We start from the raw sequence: 21,045 nt of genomic DNA, 5'->3' as shown, positions 1-21,045 counted from the left end.
GTGTGATAGATGATTGTGAGATTGCTTGTTGAATGTGGCATAGTCGGTAAAGCCAAGGTTCGGACTGAGTCAAGATCAGCAAGGTATGTTCTCATAAATCCCCAATACTCAGTGAAGTGTTTGTATGCTAGCCTTGTGCCTGGGTCACCTCTGGCTTGCTATGGGGTGAGCTGAAGAGAGGTGAAGCTCACTCGGGTTTCGGGTCTTGGTCTACTGGATTTTTCTTATTTGAGTTGGGACCGATTCCTGAGTGGAGCGAAGGGAAGGACGAAGTCTAGTTCCCACCTAGGGTGTTTCCTGTTGAAACATAGTCCAACCCTTCAGTTGTGGTTGTCGGGTGAGTAATCCGGTCGATTATTTACCTGTGGCGCCCGTAAGTGGGAGCGGGTCGTTACAACACTACTTTAAGTTCACCAATGAACTTACGGATCCATACAATCTCCTTAGCTGCTTCGAAGGCTGTTATAAATTTGATTTCAGTTGTTGAATTTGCCACTATCTCTTGTTGGAACTCTTCCAACTCATGGCCCCGCCATTTAGGCAGAATATGAATCTAGACTGTACGTGATTTAAAATCATCATGGTTAAATTGGAAACTGGCATCTGTGAACCCCTTCACGGTATGCTCTCCTTCTCCATATACCAAGAACATCTCTTCAATCCTTCTCAAGTACTTAAGGATGTTCTTAGTTGCAATCCAGTGTTTCTCACTTGGATCAGCCTGATATCTACAACATATGCTTAAAGCACATGCGACATCAGGCCTCGTACATAACATGGCATACAAGATCGAGCCAATAGCCAAGGCATATGGTGTTTGACTCATCCTATCTCTCTCTTCTTGTGTCTTGGACACATAGCCTTAGAGAGATGTATTCCATGTGACATGGGAAGACTTCTCCTCCTAGAATCTTCCATGTTAAACCTCTTTAACACCTTGTCAATGTACGCGCTTTGGGAGAGTGCTAGCAACCTCCTAAATCTATCTCTATAGATCCTTATTCCCAGAATATATGTAACGACCCGTTAGAGGGCATAGTATTTATTCAGAACTGGTTAATTAATTATTGAAGTAATTAATTAAGAGAACTTGCCATTTAATTTTCAATGTGGCAATTTAGAATATTTTTAATTGAGAGATCAGCATTTAATTAGCATTTAATTCTTTATTTAGTGTTGAAATTAAATGCAAGGACTTGAGGGTCATTTAAAAAGTTGTTATTTATTTAATTAGTTAATAAGAGCTATTATGAGATTAGGAGTCCAGGTGCGAGAAGGCTTGGGCTTAGAAGTCTCTAAGTTATAATGGGAATGTGAGATGGACTTAGGGCTGTTTATATATATATATATATATATATCTTTGACCGTAGCCATATGTTCTTCACGCCGCAAGAACAGAGAGCAGGAGCCAACAGTGGGTTCAAGTCTTTGCTTAGGAAGATTTTCGTTGCAATCGTTGATCCGATCAGAGTTAGCATAAGGCAAGTATCCTATATGTAATTCCTTTAATTACAGATTCATAATAGTTTGTCCTCAATTTATTCCAACGTTCCATTGAGTTCTCAGATTTATATCAGTTACAGTATATATATATATATATGTATACGTAGAATAGTGAGTGCATGAGGAAGTTATGTGGGATTCTTTCTAGTGAATCTTTTAAATATGATCTTCAAATCATATTAGCAGTTATCTCAGAATACCCAGACTCATTGATTTGGGTTCCCAGTTTAATCAGATGGTATGTTCAAGAATATGTATATAGATTCATGCGATATATCCATGTCCAGTGAGATATGATAAGCCATGTACAATTATTTTTAGCGTTTTCTTTCATAAGCGATTGATTTAATACATCTTGATATTATTTTATATCAATTGGGATTGTTCTCCCAAGATTTCTTTTGGAATGGTGTAGTGATGCTAAGTTTTGATTCAAGATATGGTCTCTATTATCGTAAGCTTCGTTTTGTATAAGTTTCCAATCATTCGAATGAGCCTCTTTGTCATTTGAATGAGTTCAGTGGTATCCGAATGAGTTTTCAGTGCTATCGTAAGTTTTTCCCTTATAATGTATCAGTCATTCGAATGAGTCCCTTGTCATTCGAATGAGTCATGTGTTATCGTATCATTCGTATGTATTTTTGAAGTTTTGAGACTGTCATTCGAATAAGTTTTCCTGTCATTCGAATGAGCCCTTGAAGATTTGAATAAGTTGTTGCTTTGTATAGTCTAGCATTCGAATGAGTCCCTCTGTCATTTGAATGAGGGTACTGTTGCATTCGAATGAGTCACTTTTTGTCAGTTCAAAAGTTGGAAGTTGTCAAAATTCATTCGAATGAATTTGTGAGTCATTCGAATGAGTCCTTGATCAGATCCGAATAGCCTTTGTTATATATCATCTATCATTCGAATGAGTTTCTGCCATTCGAATGAGCTTGCTGTAATCCATTTTTTCATTCGAATGGGCTGTTGTTTCATCCAAATTGCTTCCTTATGCTTCCTCAATCATCCAAATAGTATCATATGGAATCCGAATGGCTTCTAATAAATTCTTAATGCAAGTCTTAAATTTAATATAAATATTTAATAATTCAAATATTGAATTTTTATGCTAAGATATGATAAAAATCCAATATGCCATGCCTATACTCAGAAATATCAGAATAATTCTGCCTCAATATGGCTGGTAAAAATCATATACCATGTTTAGTAGTTAATTATAACATGATCAGCATTATTTTGTGAGATTATGTGCATACACATTAGTATGAGCATTGGGCATGACTTTCTATGGAGCACTACATATTGTGTGCTAGCATGTATGTGAGCATTGCATTATGCATGCCTAGGCGGCTAGTCCGCGAGGATTCCACCAATTTTCAGTTGCAGTTTGTGTGTTGCTCACCTGATGTCGACCAGGGAGCTAGGGGCTATTTGCCCAAAGTATGTGCTTCCAGTTTTTATGTTTGCAGGACACAGATCAGTCAGGTATGTATTATAGTTATGTGGGCCTACGTGCTAAAGTTGCATACCAGCATTTAGTTACAGTTTATGTGCATTACATCTTGTAAATTCTATCCAGTGATTATTATATCTCTCAGTACAAGTTTAGTAAGTATTTTATCAGTCAGGTTTATTACTTGCTAAGCTTTGTAGCTCATCTTGTACTCTTCACCATCCCAGGTCCTAATGGGGGAGTACCAGATGTGGGGCCTAGCAGCAGTGTCCAGTAGTGTGTATACATGGAGCCGCTCAAGACCAAAGATGTCTGGGAGTTTATTAGTTGGTGTTTTATTAGTTTAGGTTTATTTTATATTTTAGTTTAGGGATTTTCCCTTAGATGTAGTTTATGGTTTTCAATTGATGTTGACTCAAAATTTTATTTCAGTTGATTGAGATGTTTAGTTGGTATCAGATTTCAGTATGTCAGGTAGTTTATTTTATTTTTCCCATAGCACCTCTTCTCGAGCAATTCTAGGAGAGTGGGTGTTACAATATAGGCTGCTTCTCCCAAATCTTTCATGGAGAAAATATTTTGAAAGCCATCTTTTAACTGATTGCAACATAGGAACACCATTCCCTATGAGCAATATATCATCTACATATAGGACTAAAAAGACCACCATGCTCCCATTAATCTTCTTCTAAACACAATGATCAACTTCCCTTTTGTGAAAAATCAAACCTTTTGATCTTCTCATCAAAACATTAATTCTAACTCCGGGATGCTTGATTTAGTCCATAAATGGACCTTTGCAAATTGTAAAATCTTATTTGCATGTTTATGAGTAACAAAACCGTCAGGTTGTGTCACATACACATCCTCAACCAGGTTTCCTTTAAGAAAAGTTGTTTTGTCATCCATCTGCCATAACCCAGAGTCAATGTCAGATATTGCCTCATCATAGGTAGTAGGCTCATCATTCTCAACTAGAAGCACATCTCCATGTGCTAAGATGAGAAATCCATATCTCTCTTGCTCGCAACGAACCCTCGTCGACCTACGAGGTTCTTGTGTAGAAGGTTAGGGAGTTAACACAACATCTTGTGTTTGATCTTTCTCGAGTTCCTAGAGGGGAGTATTTATTTGTGGTTCACCTTGAATCTCTTCGAGTTTAACATTCCTCCCACTAGCCACGACATCTAAGAATTCCTTCTCAAGGACTACCACATGCTTAGCAACAAAACACCTTTTGTTCATATGGGTGGTAAAAGTAAAATCCATTTGTTTCCTTTGGATATCCCATAAACAAACATCTCGTGGATTTGGGTTTTAACTTATTATTATCAACACACTTGACATAAGCTTTACAACCCCAAATCTTAAAGAAAGACATATTTGGCTTATTTCCTTTCCATATCTCATATGGACTCTGAGTAACTGACTTACTTGGAACCTTGTTCAAAACAAAGATCACGGTGAGGGGTGCGTATCCCCAAAATGAAATGGGGAGTTCAGTGCAACTCATCATGGACCAAACCACGTCTAACAAAGTCCTATCCCTCTTTTCAGACACACCATTTATCTCTGGTGTTCCAGTTGGAGTACATTGTGAGAGAATCTTATTCTACTTCAGATGATCTAGAAACTCACTATTCAAGTATTCACCACTTCGATCTAATCAAAGTACTTTGATACTTTTCTCAATTTGTTTCGCTACTTCAAATCTGAATTCTTTGAACTTTTTAAAAGCCTCAGATTTGTGTCTCATGAGATACACATAACCAAAACATGATCTATTATCAGTAAAGGTTATGAAGTAGACATATCCACCTCTAGCTTGGGTGGACATGGGCCCACACACATTAGTGTGCACAAGCCCTTGCACTTTTGTGGCCCTCTCTCCCTTTCCTTTAAAAGGAGAATTAGTCATCTTGCCAAGCAAACAAGATTCGCAAGCACCATATGATTCATAATAAAATGTGCCAAGATATCCAGCTCTATACAAGTTAGATGTGCTAGTCTCATTTATATGGCCAAGGCGACAATGCCATAAGTAAGTGCTATTTAAATCACCTGATTTAAGTCACTTAATATTTATGTTATTAATAGGAGTATCAACATCAAGAACATACAAACCATTATGTATTGTTGCTTTACCATAAAACAACTCATTTTTATAAAACGAATAACTATTGTTCTTAAATAAAAATGAATATCCATTCTTATCAAACAAGAATTAGAAATTATATTCCTAGTCAAACTAGAAATGTAGTAACAGTTATGTAATTCCAATACTAGCCTTGTGGGCAATGTCAATAAATAGGTCCCTACAACTAATGGAACAATTTTTGATCCATTTCCTACGTGTAGGTACACTTCTCCTATTATTAATCTCCTCGTACTCCCAAGCCCATACATAAAAGTGCAAATATGAGCACTAGATCCAGTATCTAATACCCAAGTGGATTGATCAAAAGTAGATAGATTAATTCCAATAACATAAATACCTAAAGTGCCCTGAGTAGAACTTTCCTTACTCTACACCTCCCAATTTATCACAGTGGAGATAGATCGCATCCTCCTTGCCCTTTCGGATTTTGGTCTTCTAGACTCTTCCAGATGGTGCTATGGAAGAACTTTTCGTCCTTTTGGCTTTCTTACTCTTGGCCTTGCCCCTGTGCGCCTTGTGCCCTTCAACTAAGAGAACACTTCTCTTGGCCTTTAATCAATTTTAGGCTTCGTCTCCCTTAGTATGGACAACCACTCTCCAAGAGTCTTTTCCATAACTGTTAGGGAGGGACTATAGCACCAAATCTAGGGTAAGTTTCGACATCCATATCCAAGTTCAGCTCTAGCAACCTATTGATAATACGTATGATCTCTATGACATGCTTCTCAACAATGGATCCTTAAGCCTAGCCATGATCTCATATACATCATAACTTTTATGTTATCTCTTATGCTCTGGGATCATGGTAGCAAAGATGATACACCAAGCGATGATCATATCACCCTCGTGCATCGTCCAGGCCTTATGTGCTACTATTTACTCAACTGGTGGCTTCACAAGAAGAGATCTCTCTATCGCATAGAGAATCTTATCATGTGTGAGGACTATCCTCAAGATGATCTCTCAGTCATATAAATTAGTCCCGTTGAAGGTATTATTGCCCTCGAGTATCGATCCTATTAACATGTTTCCAAACATTCTAGATCAACAAACGAATAGAGATATTATTATAATCATATTGAATTACGAAATCATAAATTACAAGAAATAATATTTTATGATTGATCCCATTATTTTCTACGAGTTCACCACCCTCAAGACATAACTCGAGAAATCTCGTTGGAAGATTTCCTAGCGGGTTAGGATCCCATCTCCCCTCGCACAACCTTGAGTGACTCAACAAATTATGCTAGGATCGATTAGGTAGGTACTTGCTACCAATTGCATCTCCATGCAACTCGTAGATTCATTGGGTTGATAACTCCTTGTCAAGCACATCTTATGTGACTCCCAATCTTTGCCTCTATACTCAGTAAGGCCTTGAGTGACTCAACAAACCCCACATTTCTAGTTAAGTCAGACCCATCATTCAGGGACATCTTGTAACACCTAGGATTTTTATAGGAGTAATCTTTCTTAAAGAAGATAAGATGGATTCAGGATTCAAGAAGGAACGGGTGAATTTCAGGCAAAATGTAGTGCGTTTTAGGAAATTTCGGGCAAAAGTGTAATTTCTCAAAAATAATTGAAGATCATTTAGGAGCCAAGAATGGTATCCAAAAGTGAAGGAGCATTGTAAGAATTATTGGAAATGGAGGAATAGCATTTAGAAGGCCAAAAGTGGGATTCTCAAAGTTACGAGGGGTAAAAGTGTAATTTATGAAAATCGTGGGCCGAAATGATAAAAGCCAAAAGCTTAGTCATCATGAAACTAGAAAAAAATTAGCAATTGGTCAAACCCAAATGGCCAAGTGTCCCTCCAAGTAGCACAATCTAATTGGCCATAAATTCTATAAAAAGCCTAAACCCAACCAAAACAAATCATGAAAATTTGAGGCAAGGTTGGGCCGTGTGAGAGAATTGAGGGTGAGGTAGATCAGTGAGGGAACGAAAGAGATACGAGTCCTGTCGGGAAATCTATGCGTTATCGGAATCTAGGCCTGAATTGCCAAAAACAATTAGGTAAGTTTCGTTTAATTTTATAATCTCATAGAAGGAAGAAAGAGGGAGGTGTAGGAAAAAATGGGGGTCGAATCAGAGTTAAAACAAAGGAGAAAAGCCCAAAAAATCGAGTTGCAACACACTTGCATCGAAGAAGACACGACGTGTGTAACACATGCGCCACTGCTGGCCGCAAGTGGGGGCGCGTGGGGCTCCTTCTGAAGGTGCATGAGAGCACATATGGGGTCTTTTTTACCTGAAATTTTGTACACTTATACCTCTATTTATTCCTTACAAGCCTATGTAAAAATATTTTACTTTGATTTTACGAAATCTTATGTTTTATGCAGAACAGCCTAACCGACAATCGTGAACAATACCGGGTCAGGTAACTTTGGTGGGTGACTCCTTCTCTTTGAACTCTTGCATCTCTTACATGTTGTACTTTCATTTAGGTGGTTTGCATATCATTTAATACCATTGGTTCTCATTTTTATACTCTTGGACATGCATCACTACATTCATGGCTAGTGGCATTGAGATGGGTTGCATCATGTGTTAGAGTTATGCCCCACAAGCCAATTATATTTACATGTAATTGATCATACTTTACATTTTCATTCTTTATCTTCAATCAATTGTTATTGCAAGGCATTATGTTTTTATTTGTCATTGATGGTTGTCATCATTATTTATTGTAATCCATACTTGACAAAGTCCATAGATCAAATAGGCTCATGGAATATGGTCGTGCATAGAGATGAAGATCATGTAACATATTTCTTTCAAGCCTTGATCTTAAATGTTCCTAGTTATAGAGTTATTAGGATTGGACACTAATAACTCGGATAGACTAGCACATATGATGCATGCTCAATTAGGAGAATGTCTCGTTTCATGGACATTGGTGTGAGGACACTAGTGCATATATGTGGGTGCTTATTATAAGAATAAGTACACTGAACTGACCCGCTACAGAATTCTTAATGGTTATTATTTAATGTCAAATTGGAATTCCTGTGTTGCAATAGTGCAGATTGATCCTTAGACTTGAGACATCATGGTAGTCTTATATTTGAATGGTTATGCTTTGGTTCTTTTTTGGATTCTAATGGGGTCGTTAACAAATTATCATTGGGCGTAACCTTATCACACATGAAGGCTTGTGAATGTCGAAATAGGATTCATCACTTTTTGATAAGATGAGAAGATGTCCCATGTATTCCGATGATTTCATAACTGAGGAAATCCTTGGCCAAGGTGAGGTGGAAATCAAAAGGTGTTTTGATTTCACCTATAAAGTCATAAATCTGGAATTGATACATAGTTATTGAATTATTAGGGTTTCGTCATAAAACCATACCCTAAATTCAACCGGGACATAGATTGATGAAAGGATTTTACTGCACGATAATTGCAATTGAAAAGGTCTGTGTTTTTCATCCTTGGCTAGGTATTCATGGCATGTTGCTAGACGTTAACCATGATATGTAGGGTTTTAGAATTAATTTGATTAATTCTAAAACTATTAATTAAAGAGTTTAATTAAGAAGCCCATGAGATGTGTTAATTAAGAGGCCCATAAGTTTAATTAAAAAGTCTAATTAATCTAATAAGTTGGGCCTTCATATAGCCCAATGGAATTGGCCCTACATCTAGCCCAATGGTGGACCTAAGGGGTCACACACTTAGGTTGAGCCCGTTCCACAATTTAAAAGAGAGATTCAGCCCAATGTGATTAAGGGCCAGGCCTAAATTGTTTAGGGGTTTTCCAAGGCACTATTAGGGTTTTTAGCTCTATAAATATGCCACTTAAGAAGCTGGAAAAAAAAAAGTGAGAAATTTTGAATCTCTCAAGAGGCGCCTAGGGTTGCTAGCATTACTCGAGGCGTTCATGGAAAGGGTCGATCGTGTGGACCGACTTGGAGGAGTTCGTGTTTGCGACTCTATGGATCATAACCGGGTAGAATCGAAGCTACGCAATCAGCTGGTTCCTAACATCATGTACGTGGTCTTGGACCACACCATCCCGAGTCAGGGAATGGCTATGGCTTTATGATTACACGATGGCCCGCGGGGGTGATTGCAAAACCCTGGCGTCACTACCATCGGGTTACTTCACGACATATTGCATAATGCATTTGCATGCACCTCCAATACTAAGTTATCCACTTAGATATCGCTATCTAACTTGGGTGTTTCATAGCTCTGGAACATTTCAGGTTCTAGGTGTAGCAAGTGTTTCAGGTACTCGAGAGCAAGCAAAGGCAAAGAGGAAACGACTACCTAATATTTCTCTTATTTTGTTACGTTCCAATAAATCAAGTTGTTGTAATCAAACTACCAATTGACCATTTAAATCTACTACCAATTTTTATTCAGATGTCTTATGGAATCAACTATTTATACGGAGATACGACGATACTAATAATCGAAGCATGGTAAGCTTCTAAGCAAATTCGAGGGGTATATTTATGTTCTTGTTCCAAGAAAAATAATATACACAAAACCATTTGTATTAACTACCATTTTGTCCTTAATTTTGGAAGTTCATATTTATGACAATATCATGTACGTATTGTTGAGTTCTAACCTAGTCAAGAGGGGGGGTGAATTGACACTTTTTAAAACTCTAATGCAAAACTTATGCACGTATATATATGAGAAAACAAATTTAATACAAACCAAAATTGTAGTTGAGAGTACGAGAGCACTTAAATACTATATGGATAATATGATATCCGCCAACTGTGCTAGTATGTGCTTTGGTCCAATATACTCTTCAAATTACAACTTGGTGAAAACAAGTAATTTGAATGCACACAATAACAAGTCTTTAAATAAATCAAATGGAATATTGAATAAGTACCAAGAATGATCAATTAAAGCAAATAAGAATATAATCAAAATAACCACCAAGAATGTATGCCTAAGGATTCGACCACTTCAGATAGCACAAGACCAAAAATAAACAAGTATAATCAAGCAAGAATCAGTAAGAGCGAAAAGAAGAACACAGCAATGTATAGTGGTTCGGCCCTTATGGCTTACATCCACTACCTAAGGATTTCCTTCATTAGGATTTTCAACCAAATCTACTATATGAAACTTTTCTTACAACCACCGAAGCCTTCACTTGGCTTCACCACCACCAAACTACTTCTGGAGTCTCACACTCACTAGTTTGGATTTTGTTTGCTCTTTACAAAATACAAGAATAGTAGAGATTGAGAAATAGGGTTCTCTCAAAATAATACAATGAAGCGTAGAGAACTCTCTTAGTTTTCTCTCAAGAAGATAGAGGAAGAGAAAGATCTAGAGAGAATGAAAATCTTGGTCAATAATGTAGAAAATAATAAGGCTTCAAAAAATTGTTCCAAAGCCTTCAAGAGATCCTTTTATATAGTGCTAGAGAAGACTTTCCTTGATCAATCTTAGCCCTCCATGTGTCAAGTCTTCAAGCCAATCTCAGCCCTTCATATTGAATTCTTGATTTACCTTCCATAATCAGCTAACTTGATTGATCATCAGGACCTTTGACTTTTGTTGATCTCCAATCAGCCTTGAATGAGCAAATCAATTCCAGTAATGCATGGCTGATTTTAAGGATTAAAATATCATCAAAACCCTTCATAATTCTTGCAAAATCAACAATAAATAAGAAATGATCAATTTTGACTTCTAGTTGATCTTCAAACTCCTTTGATTGTGCAATTGGCCCCTTAGCTTCCATAACAAGCATAGCTAATTTGAAATTTGAATTTAAACCTCCAAAAGGTGTAAAATCCAACCAAATATTCTCAAATAATGAAGTAAATTTGTCCAATAATGAAGATATCAATTATAACTTCAAAAGCCCTTAATTGAACAAGTTTCCATACTAAAAATGTTGATAAATAGAGAATCAATTTGTGTAGCTGAATATATGCAAGATATCCTTTGAATATTCTCCCATAATGAAGATATCAATTAGCCATAATGAGTAGGATAATTGATTCCATGATTTGAGTCTCCATATCCTTTTAATGAGAGAGAATCAACAATAAAGGAAAGTAATATCAATCAAGGTTTAATTTTCAAACCTTAATTTCCTCCATTAATGTTCAACAATAATGTTGAATATTTAACTTCTCCATTTGAATGCAATTCAAAAAATTATTCCATATTTAACTGAGTAAAGGAGTTTCTAGGAACCTTTAAATTTACTCCTTGATTCTCTTACCATATCTAGACCAACGAGATGATGTATCCTTGATGAGTGTGCTCCACGTGGCTTCCATGTCATCAAAATGCCACATTAACAATGCCATGTCGCCAAGTTACATATATGGCAACTCCATATAGTGGACTACTCCAATCTCCTCAAAAACTTCCATATAGATCTTTTGAACTTTCCATATATGAACAATGATTCCATATATATATCTTCTAGACTTTCCATTCCAAGAAGAACTTTCCATACATAGCTCAAATACTCAAATTTCTAGAAAGCTCTCTAAAAACTTGTTTCCATATATAATGAAATCTCTATATCAATATAAGAAGTTTCCATATATAACCTGTGTCATGAAATCACTAGAGAATAGCTTTGTAAGCCTTATGAAGGCTTCATGCTTTGTTAGTACATAAAATATAAATGAACATTCACATTCACACATGCCAATCATCAATCATCATCAAAATCTACACTCAACACGTATTACCTCATTTATTCAAGTCCTCTAAAGAATATCCTTGAAATCACCACCTAATAAATAAGCACGTTCTCTCAGAAAGTAAAACCCTTTTTCGTGATGTCATTCCGACTACTTGAATACGTAAAACATGGAATCACAAGAAAGACCAAGGTTCAGGTTGCAATGTTTTCTTCTTGAAGGTTACAAGTTTATATCTCATATTTATCTAATACCTTCCTAACACGCTTCTCCAGACTTGAAATTTAAAGACATTTAAATACCATAAGGAAGTGGGAAAAATGTTAACGAGTTAATTAACGCCTCATATATTTAAATTTTGAAACCAATGCGTTAGAACTGATCTTGGGATTTACGGGGCGTTACAGGTGGTATCAGAGCTAGAATTTATGATTTAAGTTTTGATTTGGCTAAGTTTGCTAACTTTGAGGATATTTTGGGTATGTGACGGCTTTATGGTTTTGATTTGAGTTTGGACTGACTAATTTTGAGGATATTTTGTTTGTGGTTCATAGAATTTAAAGATGCTCGCAGGTACTTGGACCTTGTGGTTCTGAACAAATTAGTTTTGGTAAAGTCGATTAAATTTTTATAACCAATAAAGACTAAGGAAATTTCTTGTTTATCTATTCCATTTCAATCCTTTCAGGTTTTAGAACCCTTAGTAACAAATGTTTTACAGGCTTGTGGTAGATTTGAGGTCACAGGGATCATAGAAGCGATTGGAGGATGAACCTTATTGTCAGACCTTATCGAATTCGGAGTTTAAGGGACTTATCTCAAGAATATTAATATAAGGATTATATGCATGTACGCATTTAAGGATATTTGATGGCAGGAATGAATCCGACTGGAATAGAGACCCAGAACCAGTGAACCATCTTGAGATGGTGGACTACACGTCTAGGCAGAAGCTACATACGCTCAGGAGATACAATAGGAGAATTTTTGGACTTGGTCACCCCTGTTCTGCAAACACTTCCACCCAACGTCACAGTCCCTTGCATAGTGGATTTACAAATAGCTTATTTGATTTCCTTGTAAACAATAGAATTGCAGGAAGTTGGGGGTGAGCTGCATGTCCAAGGACCTTATGATGACCTCATGACTTTTACCACTCACCTACGTGAAATTGAAGGATTTATGGGCACAACAGACATACTCCCAGGAAGGGTAGCGCCAGAAGAAGGACATAAAGAACAAACCTTGATACCCCCACCAAGATCCAAAACCTAGCAAAATGATTTTAATTTTCAAAGACTACATACATGTACAAATATGGGAGGTGGTAACAAAGTAGTAGGATGCACATGTACAAGTAAGGATAAAATAGTAGTATGTGATGGTTATGGCATCTAATTGATATTATTAACTTTTAAAGTATCTTGATGAAAAGAAGGATTGTATGGTTATTTTTGGGGATCTTAGAAGGTAATGTTTATTTGGTGATACTAATCTTTGGGGTTTTGATGACAGGATAGGATGCACAACCATTTTGGGAGATGTAGGTGACAGTCAATAGAACTTGATGAGTAAGTAGGGTGAGGGTGGCTACAAGTAAGTATTTTTGTAAGTTGGACCTAGCCGAAAGTTGGGTAACCCACTAAGATCTTTGGGAATATTTTTATATAAGGATTGTTGGAATCTCTTAATAATTATGTTGTGAAAACCAAACAATTCAAGGAATTGGGAGATAATTTGGAAACTTGAATTTTGAAGATAGTTTGATTTGTGGTCCAATAAGACTTAACCAATGCCCTACAAGTATTTGAGAGATTTAGAATCTTGAGAATTTCGGACAATAAGTGCATAAGATGTCATTCTAACATTTACGTGGTGAAATGAGAGGCTTATATACATGTACACCTATGAGGATAAATAGTAATATGTGGCAATTATGGGAAATATGAATAAGTGTTAGTAGGATCGAATGAGTAAGTGGAATAAGATCCAGTACAGGTAAGTATTTTAGTTGCTTGGAGAAAATGAGCCCCCAGCTAAGATCTTCAATGACTCCCTAGATTTTCGAAGGCATCTTTCCATGCATATGACTTTTTGGGATCTTGGGAAATAACTTATACCTAACGCATTTGGATTTTGTGTTACTTTGCAGGGACTCAATAAGTTTGGAGTTTCAAGGAATATTAGGAAATATTCATGGGGATGCTACTTTGTCTTGCAGATATTGGTTTCTAAGATCTTAGATGATAAGTGTTGAAGGGATAATCTCTTTCTGCTTTTTGATCGTCCTAAAGGATTCCTTTCGAGAAGACATCTCTATATATATATGGGTTGCTAGAAATTCTCATTTGGTATGGTTAAAACATCAAAGGATTAGTTGGATTTATTAACATCTCGTACTGACAACTATTTTGTAGGAAGTTAGAGGATATGAAGTCTAAAGGACTTTAGAAGACAAACGTTTGGAAGGCCATTTTGCGGAGTTTGATGAATTTGAAATCTCAGGGATCCCAAACACTAATCACTTTAAGGATACCTAATTGATAGAATTGGGTGTAAGTTTGTGGTGGCAGGATAGGATATATCGCAATTTAGAAGTTTTCTGTGGATACTGGTGGGTAAGTCAAATAAGAATTTACTTGAGAGTTTGGTAGACTTGGGATCTCAAGAGTTTAGGATAACAATCATGGGAAATGCATATGGGTTACGGGGTAGAAGTTGGCACCATATCATTTGGGAAAGTTAAACCCCTGGCCAAGATTTTGGGATTCACCAGACTTTTTGAAAATATTTCATATGAGTTTTTAGAATTCAATTGAGATATTTCTGGTTATGGTACTAACAACTACATTGCAGACAATTCAAGAATTTTTGGTGTCTTAAAAAGTTCTAGGAAAGAGTCCAATTGTTTTATATGGTGAAAGAGTACCCATAGGGTTAAGAAACTACTTCGTTTTACAGGTATTTAATGGGTTGTGAATGGTAAGTGCTCGAGAGACTATTTTGTTACTCACTAGCAAATGTAGAATTTGAAAGGTTGTCATAAACAAGGTTATGGAATTTCATGATTAATTTACAGTCGAAGGTTGAATATTTACCTTATAATTTTGAATATGATTATTCCAGATGGAAAATACCCAATATTCTCAATGATCCGGGAAGGGACACAGCTTGGAGGTTCGAGGGAAAAGTTTCAAGCTAAATGGTCACTACCTTAGGTGTCAAAAGTTTCATTTTTGGAAGTGTTGCTACACTTGTGGAGAAAGCGATCACAAAGCTCAGAATTGCCTCAAAAGGGGAAAAATCTATGAACAAAGGATGGTTAGTAAATTTATGCAATTATGTAGTTAAGGTATGGATAGTTAATAAATTTTATGGATTGGTGGTTTAAGGAAAATGTCCTAGTAATTCGGTAAGATAATTTCTTAGAGCTGATGAGTTTTACTGAAAATAATGATAGGTCGGAAGGTGAAATGATCGATAATGGATTAGGTAGTTAAGACGATTGATTAGGAGTGCTACTGAGACTATGAAGATATATGGCATTCCATTCGGGATGGTTTTTTATTGGAACCATAGGGCTAGAGGTAACTTACTTTATCTAGGGACTGCAAATGTTCAGAAGATTTAAGGGATTATGAGGATTTGTTAGTGATAATCCATAAGTTGTGGACAACTATGGGTCGAGGAATGTTATTAGCTAGCATAAGCTAAATGTAACTTTAATTGTGAAAATGATACATTAAGGATTTGTGACTAAAGGATTCAAACTATCAATTGAGGGTTAAAGAAAGAGATGGTAGCAGGATTGCTTTTAGATTCTATTACGGATGATATCTAGTGATACTAATGCACTTGTAGCCTGCATGAGTTCGATAAATGGGTGTTCAAATTAAACTTGAGTTAACTTGTGGTTATCTTACTCAGTTAATAGGGGAAAATGAGTAAAGCTTAAGGATCAACTTACGAACACTATAGGAATAGCAAGCTTACGCTAACATAGATAATTTCCTTAAGTATTGTTGTGTTGGGAGACAGTCATGGGAATTGAGGAAATAGGATATTGGAAACAACCTTGAATAATGGAAATTTTATGAAAATATGTTAAAAGATTTCCTAGTGTAGCCAAATTGAGTAGAATGAAGCAAGGGAAGAATATCCTTTAAAAAGGATTAAACGGTATGAGTGGTTAATCAATCCATTTCGATCCAATCTCCAATAATACCGAAATATTTGGAAGCGATCAATAAGAGAAATGACAATGGGCTCTAACCTTGATCTGGGAAGTGGTTCAATACTTATGGGGATCCATACCTTTACCTCAAAATCATATTGGTATGTCAAATTATAGAACTCGATACCATAACAATATTGGAGGCATTTCAAATATGGGTATAACAATGAGTGGTGGTAATCAATGATTAGATATATGGGCATCAGCTATCAACCCTTGGGATGAGCCGGGGATACTAGTAACTAATTGTCACATTTCTGGTATTGTGCATAATGCAGGGGCACACGAGTTAAAATGTATAAAATAATTTTGGAAGGCATGTCCTAAGGGTGGTCTTAATAAACGTATGGGTTTTGTGGATGAAAATTTATGAGCAGTATTTATCGCCCATGGTTTTGAGTTGACAGCAAATGTGGTCATCAAATCTGGGGCAGCACTACCTGTATGGGAGAAAATTTGAGGTCTGGACGAATCATGGGAGCTTAAGGTACCTGGTTCCTCGGAGAGATATGAATATGAGGCAGCGATAGTGGATGCCATTTTGAAGGACTACACTTGTACAATCCAGTACCTTTTAGGAAACCAACCGATCGCGTAGCTTCGATTCTACCCGGTTATGATCCGTAGAGTCGCAAACACGAACTCCTCCAAGTCGGTCGATCGTGTGGACCAACTTGGAGGAGTTTGTGTTTGCGACTCTACAGATCATAACCGGGCAGAATCGAAGCTACGTGGTCGGTTGGTTTCCTAACAGAAACGAAAGCATCAGGTTATTTCGAACCTTTAATGATTTCGTTACTGTTAGGAAACCAGCCGACCGCATAGCTTCGATTCTACCTGGTTATGATCCGTAGAGTCACAAACACAAACTCCTCCAAGTCAGTCCACACGATCGACCCTTTCCACGAATGCCTCAAGTAATGCTAGTAACCCTAGGCGCCTCTTGAGGGATCCCATCTGGTACTCCCCCGCTAGGACTTGGAATGATGAAGAGTACAAGGTGAGCTATAAAGCTTGTAAGTAATAAGCTGGAAAGAAAAACTGAAGTTGAATCGAAGAATATCGATACTAATAAATTACTTACTGAACTTGTACTAAGTATAATCAATATCTGATTGCATTCAGAGAATGTAATGCAAATAAATTGTAAAATAAATACAGGTATGCAACTTTTTCTCATAGGCCCACATAACTGTTGTAACGACCCATTAGAGGGTTTAGATTTTTATTTAGAAATTTCTGAATTTCTGAATTAGTATTGTTTAGAGGATTTTTGCCAATTAATTGTTAATATGGCAATCTAGAGATTTTAATTGAGAAAATAGCTTTTAAATAGCATTTAATTCTTTTTATTTATGAGAAATTAAATGCAAGGACTTGAGGGTCATTTAAGGATTTGATATTAGAGTTTAATTGTTAAATAGAATTAGTGTGATTAAAGGATTAATGAATCCATACGTGAGGAGGATTCGGACTGGAAGACTCCTAGTTGTATAAGGAGATTGTGAAGGCTTTTAGGGTTGTTTTCTCTTTATATATATATAAACTTCCATAAGCCATATGTTCTTCACGCCGCAAGAACAGAGAGCCAAGAAGCAATCAGTGAGTTCAAGGATTTGCATAGAAGGCTCTCGGGAGATCATTGAGTCGATTAAGGAGGTCGTAAGGCAAGTTATTCTCCCTGTAAACTTTTCTTACAAGATCATATATTAGCATTCGATCATCAGTTCCAGCAGTTCTTTGTTTAAGTTTCAGATTTATGTTACAGTCAGTGTATATATATATAGGCACGAGCAGTGAGTTCAAGTCTTGCATAGGAGGCTCTCGTGAGATCATTAAGTCGATCAAGAAGATCATAAGGCAAGTATCCTTCCCCTGTAACCCTTTCTTACAGGTCTTAATTTAGTTTGATATTAGATTTCCAGAATTGAATCAGTTCCAGTGCATGTATATATATATATGTGCGTTACAGTGAGTTATTTCAGTTCAGTGCATGTTTATATATGTATTTACATGCGTACAGTGAGTACCAGCTAGTTCATACATGTTCCTTGCAACGTTTACATTAGTTATGATCAGTAAATCATCCCTCAAGTTGTTAATATATCAATTGGGATTGTTCTCCCAAGATTTCTTTTGGAATGGTTTAGTGAAGCTAAGTCTTGATTCAAGTTATGATTTCTGTTATCATAAGCTTTACATCTGATAAGATTCTAGTCATTCGAATAAGTCTTGTGTCATTCGAATGAGTTTCAAAGCATCCGAATAAGTTTCAGTGTTATCGTAATGTTTTTCCCTTATAATGTATCAGTCATTCGAATGAGTGCCTTGTCATTCGAATGAGTCCTGAGATATCGTATCATTCGTATGAATTTTTGAGGTTTTTAGACTGTCATTCGAATGAGCCTTGTTGTCATTCGAATGAGCCCTTGAAGATGTGAGTAAGTTGTTGCTTTGTATAGCTTAGCATTCGAATGAGCCTTCTTGTCATTCGAATGATCTTCAAATTGATTCGAATAAAGTTACTGTTGCATTCGAATGAGTCGAGTTTTGCCAGTTCAAATGTTGGAAATTTTCAAAATTCATTCGAATGAATTTGAGAGTCATTCGAATGAGTCCTAGATCAGATCCGAATAGCCTTGAAATATCATCTATCATTCGAATGAGCCTTCTGTCATTCGAATGAGTCTCTGTCATTTGAATGAGTTTTCTACCATTCGAATGAGCTTGCTGAAATCCTTTTTTTCATTCGAATGGGCTGCTTTTTCATTCAAATTACCTCCTTAGACTTTCTCAATCATCCAAATAGTATCAAATGGCATCCGAATGGCTTTCAATAAATTCTTGATTCAAGTCTTAAATTTAATATAAATATTCAATTATTCAAATATTGAATTTTTATGCCAAGATATCATAAAATCCAATATGCCATGCCTATACTTAGAAATTTCAGAATATTTGAATCTCAATATTTCTAGTAAAAATCATATACCATGTTTAGCAGTTCATTATGACATGGTCAGCATTATTTTGTGAGATTATGTGCATACACATTGTATGAGCATTGAGCATGACTTATGTGGAGCACTACATATCGTGTGCCAGCATTTATATGAGCATTGCATTATGCGCGCCAGGCGGCTTGCCCGCGGAGATCCCACTAGTATCAATACAATTATATCTCAGTTATTAGTTGCTCGCCTGATGTCGACCAGGGAGCTAGGGGCATATTGCCCAAAGTATGTGCTTACAGTTTTTATGTTTGCAGGACTCAGATCAGTCAGGTATGTGTTACAGTTATGTGGGCCTATGGGCCAAAGTTGCATACCTGCATTTAGTTTACAGCTTATGTGCATTACATCTTATAAATGCCATCCAGTGATTATTATATCTCTCAGTACAAGTTCAGTAAGTATTTTTATCAGTATCGATATTCTTCGATTCAGCTTCAGTTATTCTTTCCAGTTTATTACTACTGAGCTTTGTAGCTCACCTTGTACTCTTCACCATTCCAGGTCCTAGTGGGGGAGTACCAGACGTGGGGCCTAGCAGCAGTGTCCAGTAGTGTGTGTACGTGGAGCCGCTCAAGACCAAAGATGTCTGGGAGTTATTAGTTGTTAGTTAGTGCTTGATCAGTTTAGATTCATTTTAATTTCCAGTTTAGGGAATTTCCCTTAGATGCAATTATGATTTTAGTTTTTGTTGACTCAGAGTCTTATTACAGTTAATTGATATATACAGTATTGGTATCAGAATTCAGTTATCAGTCAGTTTATCTTATTATCCCCAGTAACACCTCTTCTCGGGCAGTTCTAGGAGAAGGGGTGTTACAACTGTAATATATACCTGACTGATCTGAACCCTGCAAACACAAAAACTATAAGCACATACTGTGGGTAATATGCCCATAGCCCCCTAGTCGACATCAGGCGAGCAATTCATAACTGAGATATAACTAATACTGATACTAGTGGGATCCCCGCGGATAAGCCGCCTGGCGAACATAATGCAATGCTCATATAAATGCTAACACATGGTATGTAGTGCTCCATATAGGGTCATGCTCAATGCTAATACAAATATGTATGCACATAATTCCACAAAATAATGCTGAACAGTTGTGCCTTATGGAACCAGAGGATTCATAGTTTATACAGATGCTTCAAAAACCAGGTTAGGATGTGTCCTCATGCAAAATGAAAGAATGGTAGCATATGGGTCACGACAGTTGAAAAATCATGAGCAACATTATTCTACCCATGATTTGGAATTGGTCTCAGTTGTGTTTGCCTTGAAACTGTGGCCGCACTATTTGTATGGAGAAAAATTCGAGGTATTTACAGATCATAAGAGCTTTCAATATTTATTCTCTCAAAAAGACTTGAATATGAGGCAACGACAATGCACAGAGTGTCTGTAGGATTATAATTGTACGATCCAGTACCATCCCGAGAAGGTAAATGTGGTGGCTAATGCATTAAGCAGGAAAGAGCTTGCTCTGGTAGCCAATCTAATGGCTCGAGAATGGGGATTGGTGGAGGCTTTTAGCCAGTTGATAGTGGTTGTCTTTCTTAAGGGAACGTTTGCTTACGTTGTTGGCTTAACAATTCACTCGCATCTAATGGAACAAATCCAGCAAGCTACTCTAGAAGACTCGAGGGTGAGGTTACAGGTTGACAACCAGGGAAAGTCAAGAACCCTAACTTTAGTTTCTCATACGGGATATTGTGTTTTGTGAGTCGAATCTATGTGTGCAAAGTTAAGGAATTGAGGCAAACCATACTGGATGAAGCACACCGAGCCAAGTATAGAGTCCACCCTTATGCTACCAAAATGTATAAAGATTTGAAAAACTTGTACTAGTGGTCAGGAATGAAGAAAGATGTAGCCCGACAAGTGGCCCAATGTGACATTTGTCAAAGAATAAAAATAGAACATCAAAGACCTGTTGGGAAGCTTCAACCCCTAGAAATTCCCGAATGGAAGCGGGAACATATTACTATGGATTTTATAACAAGGTTGCCAAAAGGATCCACAA

This window comes from Diospyros lotus, chromosome 11, assembly GCF_014633365.1.
Source record: "Diospyros lotus cultivar Yz01 chromosome 11, ASM1463336v1, whole genome shotgun sequence".
NCBI classification, from domain to species: domain Eukaryota; kingdom Viridiplantae; phylum Streptophyta; class Magnoliopsida; order Ericales; family Ebenaceae; genus Diospyros; species Diospyros lotus.
Note: the sequence above shows the minus strand (reverse complement) of the source record.